The following is an 11,138-nucleotide window of genomic DNA, read 5'->3' as shown; positions in this document are numbered from 1 at the left end:
TCCTCACAGCGGAGCCGCTCTTCACGCTTCCGTCACAACGGGACCGGGTGGTGACGATCCACCTCTACAACCCCCATGTTCCGGTGGTGGATGTACTCACCTTTCTCGCCAGGTACGTCGAGGTGGCCGGCAGCAGCACTGATGTCAAGGACCCCTTTGGGATCTGGACCAGCAAGCGGCAGGTCAAGGTGACCTTGAAGGTAGATCCCAGTGGAGCCATCATCCACCCTCCCTCCAGCTTCGCTATCGGGGGAAGTCGAGGCTTCTTGGTCTACGCTGGGCAGCCCAGAGTTTGTCGCACCTGTGGCAAATCTGGTCACATGGCAGCCAACTGCAGCACGGTTGTTTGCAAGAACTGCAAGGAGGAAGGCCATCAGACCAAGGACTGTAAGCAGACTAAGTGTTGCAACTTGTGCGGTGCGGCAGGCCATCTCTACAAGACCTGCCCCAAACGTTGTCTCAGCTATGCTCAGGCGGCAAGGTCCAAGGAATGGCAGGGCGAAGGTTCGACGAAGGCGTCCGCTGTTCGAAAGGAGACCAGCAACCTTCTCCGCAGTGAGGAACTTCAACCTGAGAAGGAAGGGGAGGCGGCTGAAACCAACGACCCAGCACCTACCCAGCGCCCGGAAACCCCTCCTCCACAGACAGAATCAATGGAGGAGGAGGCAGCAGATGGACAAACAGGTCAGTGGCAAGTGGTCCAGAGGAAAACCACAAAGAAAAAACATCCCAAAGCCACCACCCAAACCAGTGGCAAGAGGAGGCTTTCTTCTGAATCAGACTGCAACAACTCCTCTTCACTGGACGGGGAAATGCTGGAACGACAGCCCCTTCAAAAGAGGCGGCAGAACTCCGAGATGGATGATCAAGCATCCCAGCCCCCGGGCACTGGAAGCTGTGATGGGCCCGGCGTGCCCCAACCCCAATTCCCCACACGTAACGACGTGGCCAACGCATCTCAGCTCCGGGACACCGGGAGCAAAGACACGTCTGGCGCACCTGAGCTCCGGGAGACCGGGAGCTGTGATGTTTTCGAGGAGGAACAGATGGAAGCAGCTGAGGACAACCCAATCCTCTCTGCCTACAAGACCCCCCCGATGTCACCCGAGCGGCACAAACCCTGCAGGAAAAATCAGGAGGGGTTTCTGAGCCCAACCAACGTGAAACTGCTTGCGCATACGATGGGTATGCAGGAACATCCCGAAGGGGAAGGACTGGGACTAGCGAGGACAAATGGTATGGGAAGCAACAACTAATTTTTAGTAAAAAATGGGTGTAAGAATTGCTTCCATTAATGTGCGTAGCATTAAATCGACTACGCGATGTGTTTCAACCTTGGATTACCTTGCCAAGGTCAAAGCTGACCTACTGTTTCTGCAGGAGTGTGGAATACCACACCTCAGCACCTACAGGCAGTGGTCGCGATGGTGGTCCCACGGGCCATCGATCTGGTCGGGGGGTAATGACTGCCGTTCCTCCGGCCTGGGTATTCTGCTGCGGGGAGGTAACTTCACCATCTCCGAAGTTAAGGAGGTGGTGGGCGGCCGCCTCCTCGTAGCAGACGTGATGGACAACAACGCTCCGCTCCGGTTGATCAACGTGTACGCCCCGGTACAACGCAGCGAGCGGCTGACCGTCTTCCAGCAGCTCCCACTGCTGCTGCCGACGTCCAGGCCGGTCATCCTAGGCGGTGACTTCAACTGCATCATCGATGCGGCTGGACGATCCGGCAGTGACGACAGAAAACTGGACGCTACGTCCAGATTCCTCATGGAAACAGTTAAGGATGCCAAACTGCACGACGTCTTCAGCAAACCTGCAGACGGAGCGCAGCGCAGATACACATGGTCAAGATCGGACGGGTCTGCCCGTTCCAGGATTGACTTCCTGTTTGTTTCCCATGCTGTCACGGTCGGATCCACCGACGTCAAGCCGGTGTTCTTCTCCGACCACTGCCTCTTACTGGCTGACTGTCACTTACAGGACGACCAGCGGGTTGGCAGAGGGACGTGGAAGCTCAATGCGACACTGCTGACCCCAGAGAACGTTGAGGAACTCAAAAGGGATTACAATGGTTGGAGGACCGTGAAACCCCTCTTTGAGTCTCCAGTTCACTGGTGGGAAGCGATTAAGGAGAACATCAAGAGGTTCTTCATCCACAAAGGTGTTCAGAAGGCGAGAGAGAGACAGAGGGAACTGTCCCGACTCCAGAAAATTATGCAAAATCTACTCCGGTTGCAGTCAATGGGGGTCGAGGTCAAGGAGGACCTCCAAGAGGTGAAGAGCCAGCAGGCCTCGCTCTTTGCCAAGGAGGCCTCCAAGATCATCTTCCGGTCCAGAGTCCGCTCCATCGAGCAGGATGAGACGTGCTCGCGTTACTTCTTCCAAAAGGTACACAGAGAGAGCTCTGTTATCAGCAGCCTGAAGGAAGAAGATGGCTCGGTAACGTCTTCGCAGTCCGACATACTAAGGATCAGCAAATCCTTTTATGCTGGGCTGTATGACGCGAAGCCCACAGACAGCAGAGCCTCCCAGTCCTTCCTGTCATCTATCACAGAGGTCTTAGATGACAGCAGGAGGGAGGGACTGGACAAGCCGCTAACTCTGGACGAGCTGACAAAGGCCGTCGAGTCTTTCGAGGCAAGTAAAACTCCCGGGAGCGACGGCTTACCGGTCGAGTTGTACTCGGCCCTGTGGGACTGGGTCGGCCCGGACCTGCTGGAAGTATACGAGAGTATGCTCCTGGCCGGTAGCATGTCAGAATCCATGAGAAAAGGCATCATCACCCTCATTTACAAGCAGAAGGGGGAGAGGGTAGAAATCAGAAATTGGCGGCCCATCTCACTGCTTAATGTTGATTACAAGATTCTGTCCAAAGTCATAGCCAGTCGAGTCAAGTCTGCTCTGGAGCTGGTGATTCACCCCGATCAGACCTGTACTGTACCCGGCAGGAAGATCTCTGATAGCCTCGCGCTACTCAGGGATACGATCGCCTACGTACGGGACAGGAGGGTGGACACCTGCCTCATCAGCCTGGACCAGGAGAAGGCTTTTGACAGGATATCGCACACCTACATGATGGACGTGCTTTCCAAAATGGGGTTTGGGGAGGGAATCTGCAATTGGATCCAACTGCTCTACACAAACATCAGTAGCGCAGTGTCAATCAACGGGTGGGAATCTGAAAGTTTCCCGATCAAATCTGGAGTCAGACAGGGCTGTCCTCTTTCCCCGGTCTTGTTTGTTTGCTGTATTGAACCCTTTGCTGAGTCTATTAGGAAGGATGCGAGCATAAGAGGGGTGACAATCCCAGGCAGCGGAGGCACTCAGGTCAAAACCTCGCTGTACATGGATGACGTCGCCGTCTTCTGCTCGGATCCGCTGTCCGTGCGCAGACTGATGAGCATCTGCAACCAGTTCGAACTGGCCTCGGGAGCCAAAGTTAACCACGGCAAGAGCGAGGCCATGTTCTTTGGGAACTGGGCTGACCGATCCTTTGTCCCCTTCACCGTCAGGTCAGATTACCTGAAGGTGCTGGGGATATGGTTCGGAAGGGCCGGGGCGTGCACCAAAACATGGGAGGAGCGAGTAGCCAAGGTACGACAAAAGTTGGGCATGTGGGGGCAGCGGTCTCTCTCCATTGTGGGTAAGAACCTGGTCATCAGGTGCGAGGCGCTCACGTTGTTGCTCTACGTGGCGCAGGTCTGGCCCATACCCCACTCCTGCGCCGTGGCAGTCACCCGAGCCATTTTCCGCTTCGTCTGGGGATCTAAAATGGACCGGGTCCGGAGGGACACGATGTTCAAATCTCTGGACAAGGGCGGGAAAAATGTACCCAACGTGGCCCTCATCCTGATGACCACCTTCGTGTGCGGCTGCATCAAGCTATGTGTCGATCCCCAGTACGCAAACTCCAAGTGTCACTACGTGCTGAGGTTCTATCTGTCCCCGGTGTTGCGAAGGATGGGCCTGGTCACATTGCCGCGGAACGCTCCGTGCAGTTGGGCGGCGCCGTACCACCTATCCTTCGTGGAGCAGTTTCTGCGGAAAAACACATTTGACCACCGGTCCATCAGGCAGTGGTCTGCACGGAATGTCCTCAAGGCCCTACGGGAAAAGGAAACGGTGGATCCTGTCGGATGGTTCCCCGAGCAGACCGTCAAAGTCATTTGGCGGAATGCCTCATCACCAGAACTTTCAAACAAGCACCAAGACGTAGCTTGGCTGGTGGTGAGAAGGGCCCTCCCCGTCAGATCCTTCATGCACACCCGAAGTCTCGCCCCCTCCGCACAGTGCCCCCGCGTTGGTTGTGGTGGGGAAGAGACGGTCGCCCACCTCCTCCTGGAATGTGCCTTTGCAAAGCAGGTGTGGAAAGAGATGCAGTGGTTTTTGTCAAGGTTCATCCCAAGCAGCTCTGTAACACAGGAGTCTGTGCTCTACGGGCTGTTCCCAGGGACGCACACCGAGACAAACATCAACTGCTGCTGGAGGACTATCAATTCGGTGAAAGACGCCCTTTGGTCTGCCCGAAACTTGCTGGTCTTCCAGCGCAAAGAGTTGTCCACCACCGAATGTTGCAGACTGGCACATTCCAAGGTCCAGGACTACGTGCTGAGGGACGCACTAAAGCTTGGGGCAGCCGCAGCAAAGGCTCAATGGGGAAAGACCACAGTGTAAGGTTCCCCCAACAAGCTGGACTGAGGGGCTGGAACCATGGGAAGCCCCTCGAACTGTATCGTTAATATTCTCAATTGCTGTAAATGTAAAACTGTAATTGACATGACAATTGTGAAACGGAAGGGTTGGGAAGAAACTCATGACATTATTGAAAGAAACTGATCTCTTTTGCAATGTTTGTATTTTTTCGTGCTGTTTGGAAACTGTTTGGCAATGTAATTTTTACAGATTTTTATGAATAAAGTATATTTTGGAAATAAATTAAAAAAAAAAATTCAAGGGTGCTTCCAGTGTCCCTGACAACCATGTGTGCAGGAAGTGTATCCATCTGCAGCTACTGACTCCCCGCATTACGGAGCTAGAGCTGTGGGTGGATTCACTGTGGAGCATCCGCGATGCTGAGGATATCGTGGATAGCACGTTTAGTGAGGTGGTCACACCGCAGGTAATGGCAGCACAGGCAGAAAAGTGATGGGTGACCACCAGGCGGAGTAGTAGGCGCAGGCAGGTAGTACAGGAGTCCTCTGTGGTCATCCCCCTCTCAAATAGATATACCGCTTTGGATACTGTTGGGGGGGATGACCTCCCAGGGGAAAGCAGCAACAGCCAGATCCGTGACACCAAGGACGGCTCTTCTGCACAGCAGGGGCGAAAAGGAGTGGAAGAGCTATAGTGATAGGGGATTCTATCGTAAGGAGTACAGATAGGCGTTTCTGTGGCCACAAACGTGACTCAAGGATGGTATGTTGCCTCCCTGGTGCTAGGATCAAGGATGTCACGTAGTGGCTGCAGGACATTCTGAAGGGGGAGGGTGAGCAGCCAGAGGTCCTGGTACATATTGGTAGCAACAACATAGGTAGAAAAAGGGATGCGGTCCTGCAACAAGACTTTAGGGAGCTAGGTAGCAGATTAAAAAGCAGGACCTCTAAGGTTGTAATCTCTGGATTACTCCCAGTGCCACGTGCTAGTGAGTTTTGAAATAGGAGGATAGAGCAGATGAATGCGTGGCTGAGGAGATATGCAGGGAGGGCTTTAGTTTCCTGGATCACTGGGTCTGTTTCCGGCAATGATGGGACATGTACAAGTTGGATGGGTTGCACCAGAAACGGAATGGGACAAGCATCCTTGCTGGGAAGGCAGAGCAAATGTAGACCTGGTAAGGCACAAGGGAAAATGCAAGGTTGGATTGCATCTATTTTAACGCAAAGAGTCTTACTAGTAAGGCACTGAATTGAGGGCGTTGATTAGCACATGGGAATATGACATTATTGCTATCACAGAGACATGGCTGAGGGAGGGACAGGACTGGCAGCTCAACATTGCAGGGTATAGAATCCTCAGACCCGACAGGGGAGGGGATAAAACAGGAGGTGGCAGTGCACTGTTGATCAAGGAGTCAATTACTGCAGTAAGGAGGGATGATATCTTAGAAGGTTCCTCAGATGAGGCCATTTGGGTAGAACGTAAAAACAAAAAGGGGGCAATCACTTGGCTGGATGTCTACTACAGGCCTCCAAACAGTCAAGAAGAGATAGAGGAGCAAATATGTGGGCAAATCTCTGAGAGATGTGAAAATAATACGGTAATAATAGTAGGGGACTTCAACTTCCCCAATATTAACTGGGATAGTTTTTTATTCATTCATGGGATGTGGGCGTCACTGGCTATGCCAGCATTTATTGCCCATCCCTAATTGCCCTTGAGAAGGTGGTGGTGAGCTGCCTTCTTGAACCGCTGCAGTCCATGTGGGGCAGGTACACCCACAGTACTGTTAGGAAGGGAGTTCAAGGATTTTGACCCAGTGACAGTAAAAGAACGGCGATATAGTTCCAAGTCAGGATGGTGTGTGACTCGGAGGGGAACTTGCAGGTGGTGATGTTTCCATACATCTGTTGCTCTTGTCCTTCGAGGTGGTAGAGGTCGCGGGTTTGGAAGGTGCTGTCAAAGGAGACTTGGTGCGTTGCTGCAGTGCATCTTGATTAAAAAAAAGCTGAAAGGATCGGTTCTGGGTGGTGTGCTGTCACTTCCTTGACCGCAAGTCCGTGTTTATTTCAGAGAATTGAGGCACTGAAGTCGCATTCTGCTCATCAGAGCGAAAGACTAATAAACGTGGACAGATGAATCTCGAATTGAGCAGAGAGAGACAGATTGATCTCGAATTGATCTGAGAGAAAGTTTTATATTTGCTTGACCTGAGGAAAGTCTATTAGAATGAAGGGTATGTAGGTAGTTTGATCTTAGAGTAGGTTAAAGGGTCGGCACAACATCGTGGGCTGAAGGGCCTGTACTGTGCTGTACTGTTCTATGTTCTATGTTCTATGAAAGTCGTCTCAGAGAAATACAGACAGATGTTGAATGTAGATGATGTTCAGTTTATTTCACTATCACTAAACACACTGAGCTAGTTGACAAGAGTCAGATTTGAGTAACCTGCTGAAGAGACACAAGGGGAAGGTTCCCCCGGTCTCTCTGTGATAGTGATAAACCAAACAGCACGGGAAAATGCATGGACAGTGAATAGGGGCAACTTGCAATTTAATATCAATTACCCGGTAAGTTGGACTATTAAACCTTGGCAGGTTTTCGCCTGTCGATTCCTCATTATCGAGTAAATGAAATCTGAGGGCTGATGGGAGCTGTTCGCTGGGAACACTCTGTCCAAAGAATAACTATCCTATTCAGACCATCACAGCGGGTGGTGCGGCCACTTAGGTTTCCAGTTAACAGTTTTCTGAAGTTTTTGTACAGGGCGAACACGGAGCTGTGCAGCTGTGGGTGTCAGAGCGCAGGAATACACGACGCCATCTGACAGCTCCGCCGCAGAAATTCTCTGTTGAACAGTGTTCTCCTCCGTGCTCTGCACTGCTGTAAAACGGTCCTTGGCGAATTCGGCTATGAGGATGCCATTTTGGATGACAAGCAACAAGTTTAACGGAGCCCAGCCGGGAAGCTGCCGGTCCCAGACAAGGTAAGGGCTTGTATTTGCTGCTGTAAAACTACAATTCAGCGTCACCACTTCTCCTTCCCTCACCGTCCTGGTCAAATAGTCTTGATGCACAGAATCGCCGCAAACGCTGCCAGCTGGAGCAGATATTGAAAATTTACAAATAGCCGCCCCACTAACCGGACCTATCAGTGTTTTTTGTTCGCATATTGCACATCTGCTTACACCGCATAGAGAGGGCTAAAGCCACGCTGAAATAAATAGGAAAACACATCACTGCCCGCAAGTCACAACGTGAGCATCGACTCCTCTTCTGTGGCAAAAACTGACACCAGCATCGGAGCAAGCTGACCTATTTAACCCTGTGACAGGGACAGGAAGGGAACTGACCCTGTAGTCATGTCATATCCGTTTGTGACAATGTCATGTCATCATTTCCAGCGAAATTGTAAATTCTTTATTTTTTCCAACAGTTTAATGGCAAAGAACATATTTAAGGTTAATTTAGAGAGGACCCAGAGGAAACCGTTGTGGAAGGATTTTCGATTCACGTTATTCAGTGAGCAGGGAAATGATTTCCCCTCTCAGTTATTTGTTTAATTGTGTGTAGCAGTGGCATTTTACATAGACAGTACTGAGCGTCCCCTCGAGTTACCCAGGACAATAAATGATTTTTAATCACAAATAAGGACCCCGAATCTATGGGAAATCGATCCAGTGACACAATTGGTCAGAGCATGAATGATGCCAGTTTTTCTCGGTCAATGTCGCCACCTAGCCTCCTTTTAAATTCCCCTTTGAGCACATTTCATATAATCCTACAGTAATGGAGGAGGCCATTCGCTCCATCGATTCCGTGCCGCTATTTGATCATCGTCACTGCACTGCGCTTTCCCCCATAGCCCTGTAAAATTCTCATTTTCAAGTGTGTATCCAATTCCATTTTGTGAATCCATTTTTGGACAGGAAGGGTGTTTCCCACACAAGATTTGTGAGAAGGTAGAGAGAGTCCCCAGGAATTGATCGAAGTGTTCTGTATGTATGTGGTAGTCAATCTCTCTCAGGTATATATACTGTGCGTGTGTTTGTGTATATGTATGTATATTTATATATAAATATATATATATATATATACACAGAATCACAGAAAGTTTAAGGCACAGAAAGAGGCCACTTGGCCCATCGTGTCTGTGGCGGCCGAAAAGCGATCCACCTATTCTAATCCCACCTTGCAGCATTTGGTCCATCGCCCTGCAGATTACGGCACTTGAGGTGCCTATCCAGACTCCTTTTGAATGGGTTGAGGGTCTCTGCCTCAGCTACCCTTTCAGGCAGTGAATTTCAGCCCATCATCACGCTCTGGGTGAAAAGATTTTTCCTCATCTCCCCTCTAATTTTTCGACCAATCACCTTAAATCTATGCCTCCTCGTCACTGACCTCTCTGCTACGGTGAATATCCACTCTATCCAGGGCCCTCAAAATGGTGTACGTTTCAATCAGATCTCCCTCAGCTTTCTCTGTTCCAAGGAGAATGAGACCAGCCTATCCAATCTTTCCTCGTAGCTGGATTTTTCCAGTCCTGGCAACATTCTCGGAAATCTCCTCTATTCCCTCTCTAGTGCAACTACATCCATTCTGTAACTAGGTGACCAGAACTGCACACAGTACTCAAGTTGTTGCCTAACCAATGAGTTATACAGTTCCAGCATAACCTCACTGCTCCTATATTCTCTACCTCAGCTAATAAAGGAAAGGATTCCATATGCCTTCTTCACCACCTTATCGACCTGTCCTGCTACCTTCTGGAATCTGTGGGCTTTCACTCCAAGGTCCCTTACTTCCTTTACACTTCTGAATATTTTCCCATTAATCGTGTATTCCTTTGCTTTGTTTGACCTCCCCAAGTGCATCACCTCACACTTCTCCAAGTTGAATTCCATTTGCCACTTTTCTGCCCATCTGACCAGACCATCAATATCTTCCTGCAGGATACAGCTATCCTCCTCTCTATTTACCACACGGCCAATCTTTCTATCATATGCAAACTTCTTGATCATGCCCCCTACATTTCCGTCCAAATCATTAATATACAACACAAAAAGCAGGGGACCCAGTACTGAGTCCTGTGGAACGCCACTGGAAACAGCCCTCCAGTCGCTAAGGCAGACGGCAACTCTTTGTTTCCTGCCACTGAGCAATTCTGTATCCACCTTGCTGCAATTCCCTGGATCACATGGGATTTTATTTTTTACCAGTCTGCCAGGGGGGACCTTGTCAAAAGCCTTACTGAAATCCATGTAGACCACGTCAACTGCACTACCCTCGTCTAACTTCCTTGTTCTTCAAAAAATTTGATCAAGTTGATCAAACAAGATCATCCCTTAACAAATCCGTGCTGACTTTCTTTGATTAACCTGTGCCTCTACGTAGATGCGATATAATTGTACAAAAAGATGAATAATAGACAGAAAGACGGTGAATGTAAAGTTCATCTTGCACTATTGGGAAATAATTATAAACAATGACTGATTGAGTGTATTCCTGGTAACCTGGCCTTACACGGGCTGTTTAACATTGAATGACCTAAACATTTGTGTACAAGGCACAGTTCCAAAATTTGTGGATGATACGAAACTTGGAAGCATTGTGAACTATGAGGAGGATAGTACAGAACTTATAAGAACTTAGACAATTTGGTGGAATGGGCGGGGTAAGTGGCAGATGAAGTTCAATGCGGAGAAATGTGAAGTGATTCATTTTGGTAGGAAGAACATGGAGAGACAATATAAAATAAATGGTACAACTCTAGAGGAGTTTCAGAGCAGAGCGACCTAGGTGTATATGTGCATAGGTCACTGAAGGTGGCAGGACATGTTGAAAGAGCAGTTAATAAAGCATATAGTATCTTGACCTTTATTAATAGAGGCATCAATTACAAGAACAAGGAGGTTATACTGAACTTATATGAGACTAGTTTGGCCTCCCCTGGAGTATTGCGTCCAATTCTGGGCATGGCACTTTAGAAAAGATGTGAAGGGATTGTAGGGAGTGCAGAAAATATTCACTAGAATGGTTCCAGGGAAGAGGAACTTCAGTAATGAGGATAGATTGGAAAAGTTGAAACTTTAGAGAAGAGAAGGCTGAGAGGAGATTTGATAGAGGTATTCAAAATCATGAGGGGCCTGGACAGAGTAGATAGGAACAAACTGTTCCCATTCTATGAAAGGATGGAGAACAAGAGGGCACAGATTTAATGAGGGGGGTTTCAACTAACGGGACGGGGTATGGGGGTGGGGGTGGGGGTGGGGGTGGGGGTGGGGGTGAAGGTGGGTGAGGGAGGTGGGTGAGGGAGGTGGGGGTTGGGTTAAAGGAAATTTAGAAATTCAAAGAGAGAGCTCAGGTTATTGGAGCAGCATTGTGATGTGGGTAACTCCCAAAAGAATGGGACAGGAAGGGACAGAGAATTTAACAAAAGTTGTACATTGGCAAATAAGATCATTGCAGGGAATAGAGGTA

At 49.6% G+C, this 11,138-nt stretch overlaps 1 gene segment (V, D, J or C); it reads left to right on the top strand.

The window, feature by feature from the left end:
* Positions 1-11,138, top strand: part of LOC137348552 (Ig heavy chain C region, secreted form-like) — a 703,592-nt gene that overhangs the window by 251,288 nt on the left and 441,166 nt on the right.

Source organism: Heterodontus francisci, chromosome 34 (assembly GCF_036365525.1).
Source record: "Heterodontus francisci isolate sHetFra1 chromosome 34, sHetFra1.hap1, whole genome shotgun sequence".
NCBI lineage: Eukaryota > Metazoa > Chordata > Chondrichthyes > Heterodontiformes > Heterodontidae > Heterodontus > Heterodontus francisci.
The sequence above is the reverse complement of the archived record's forward strand: the minus strand, read 5'-3'. Positions and strand labels throughout refer to the sequence as shown.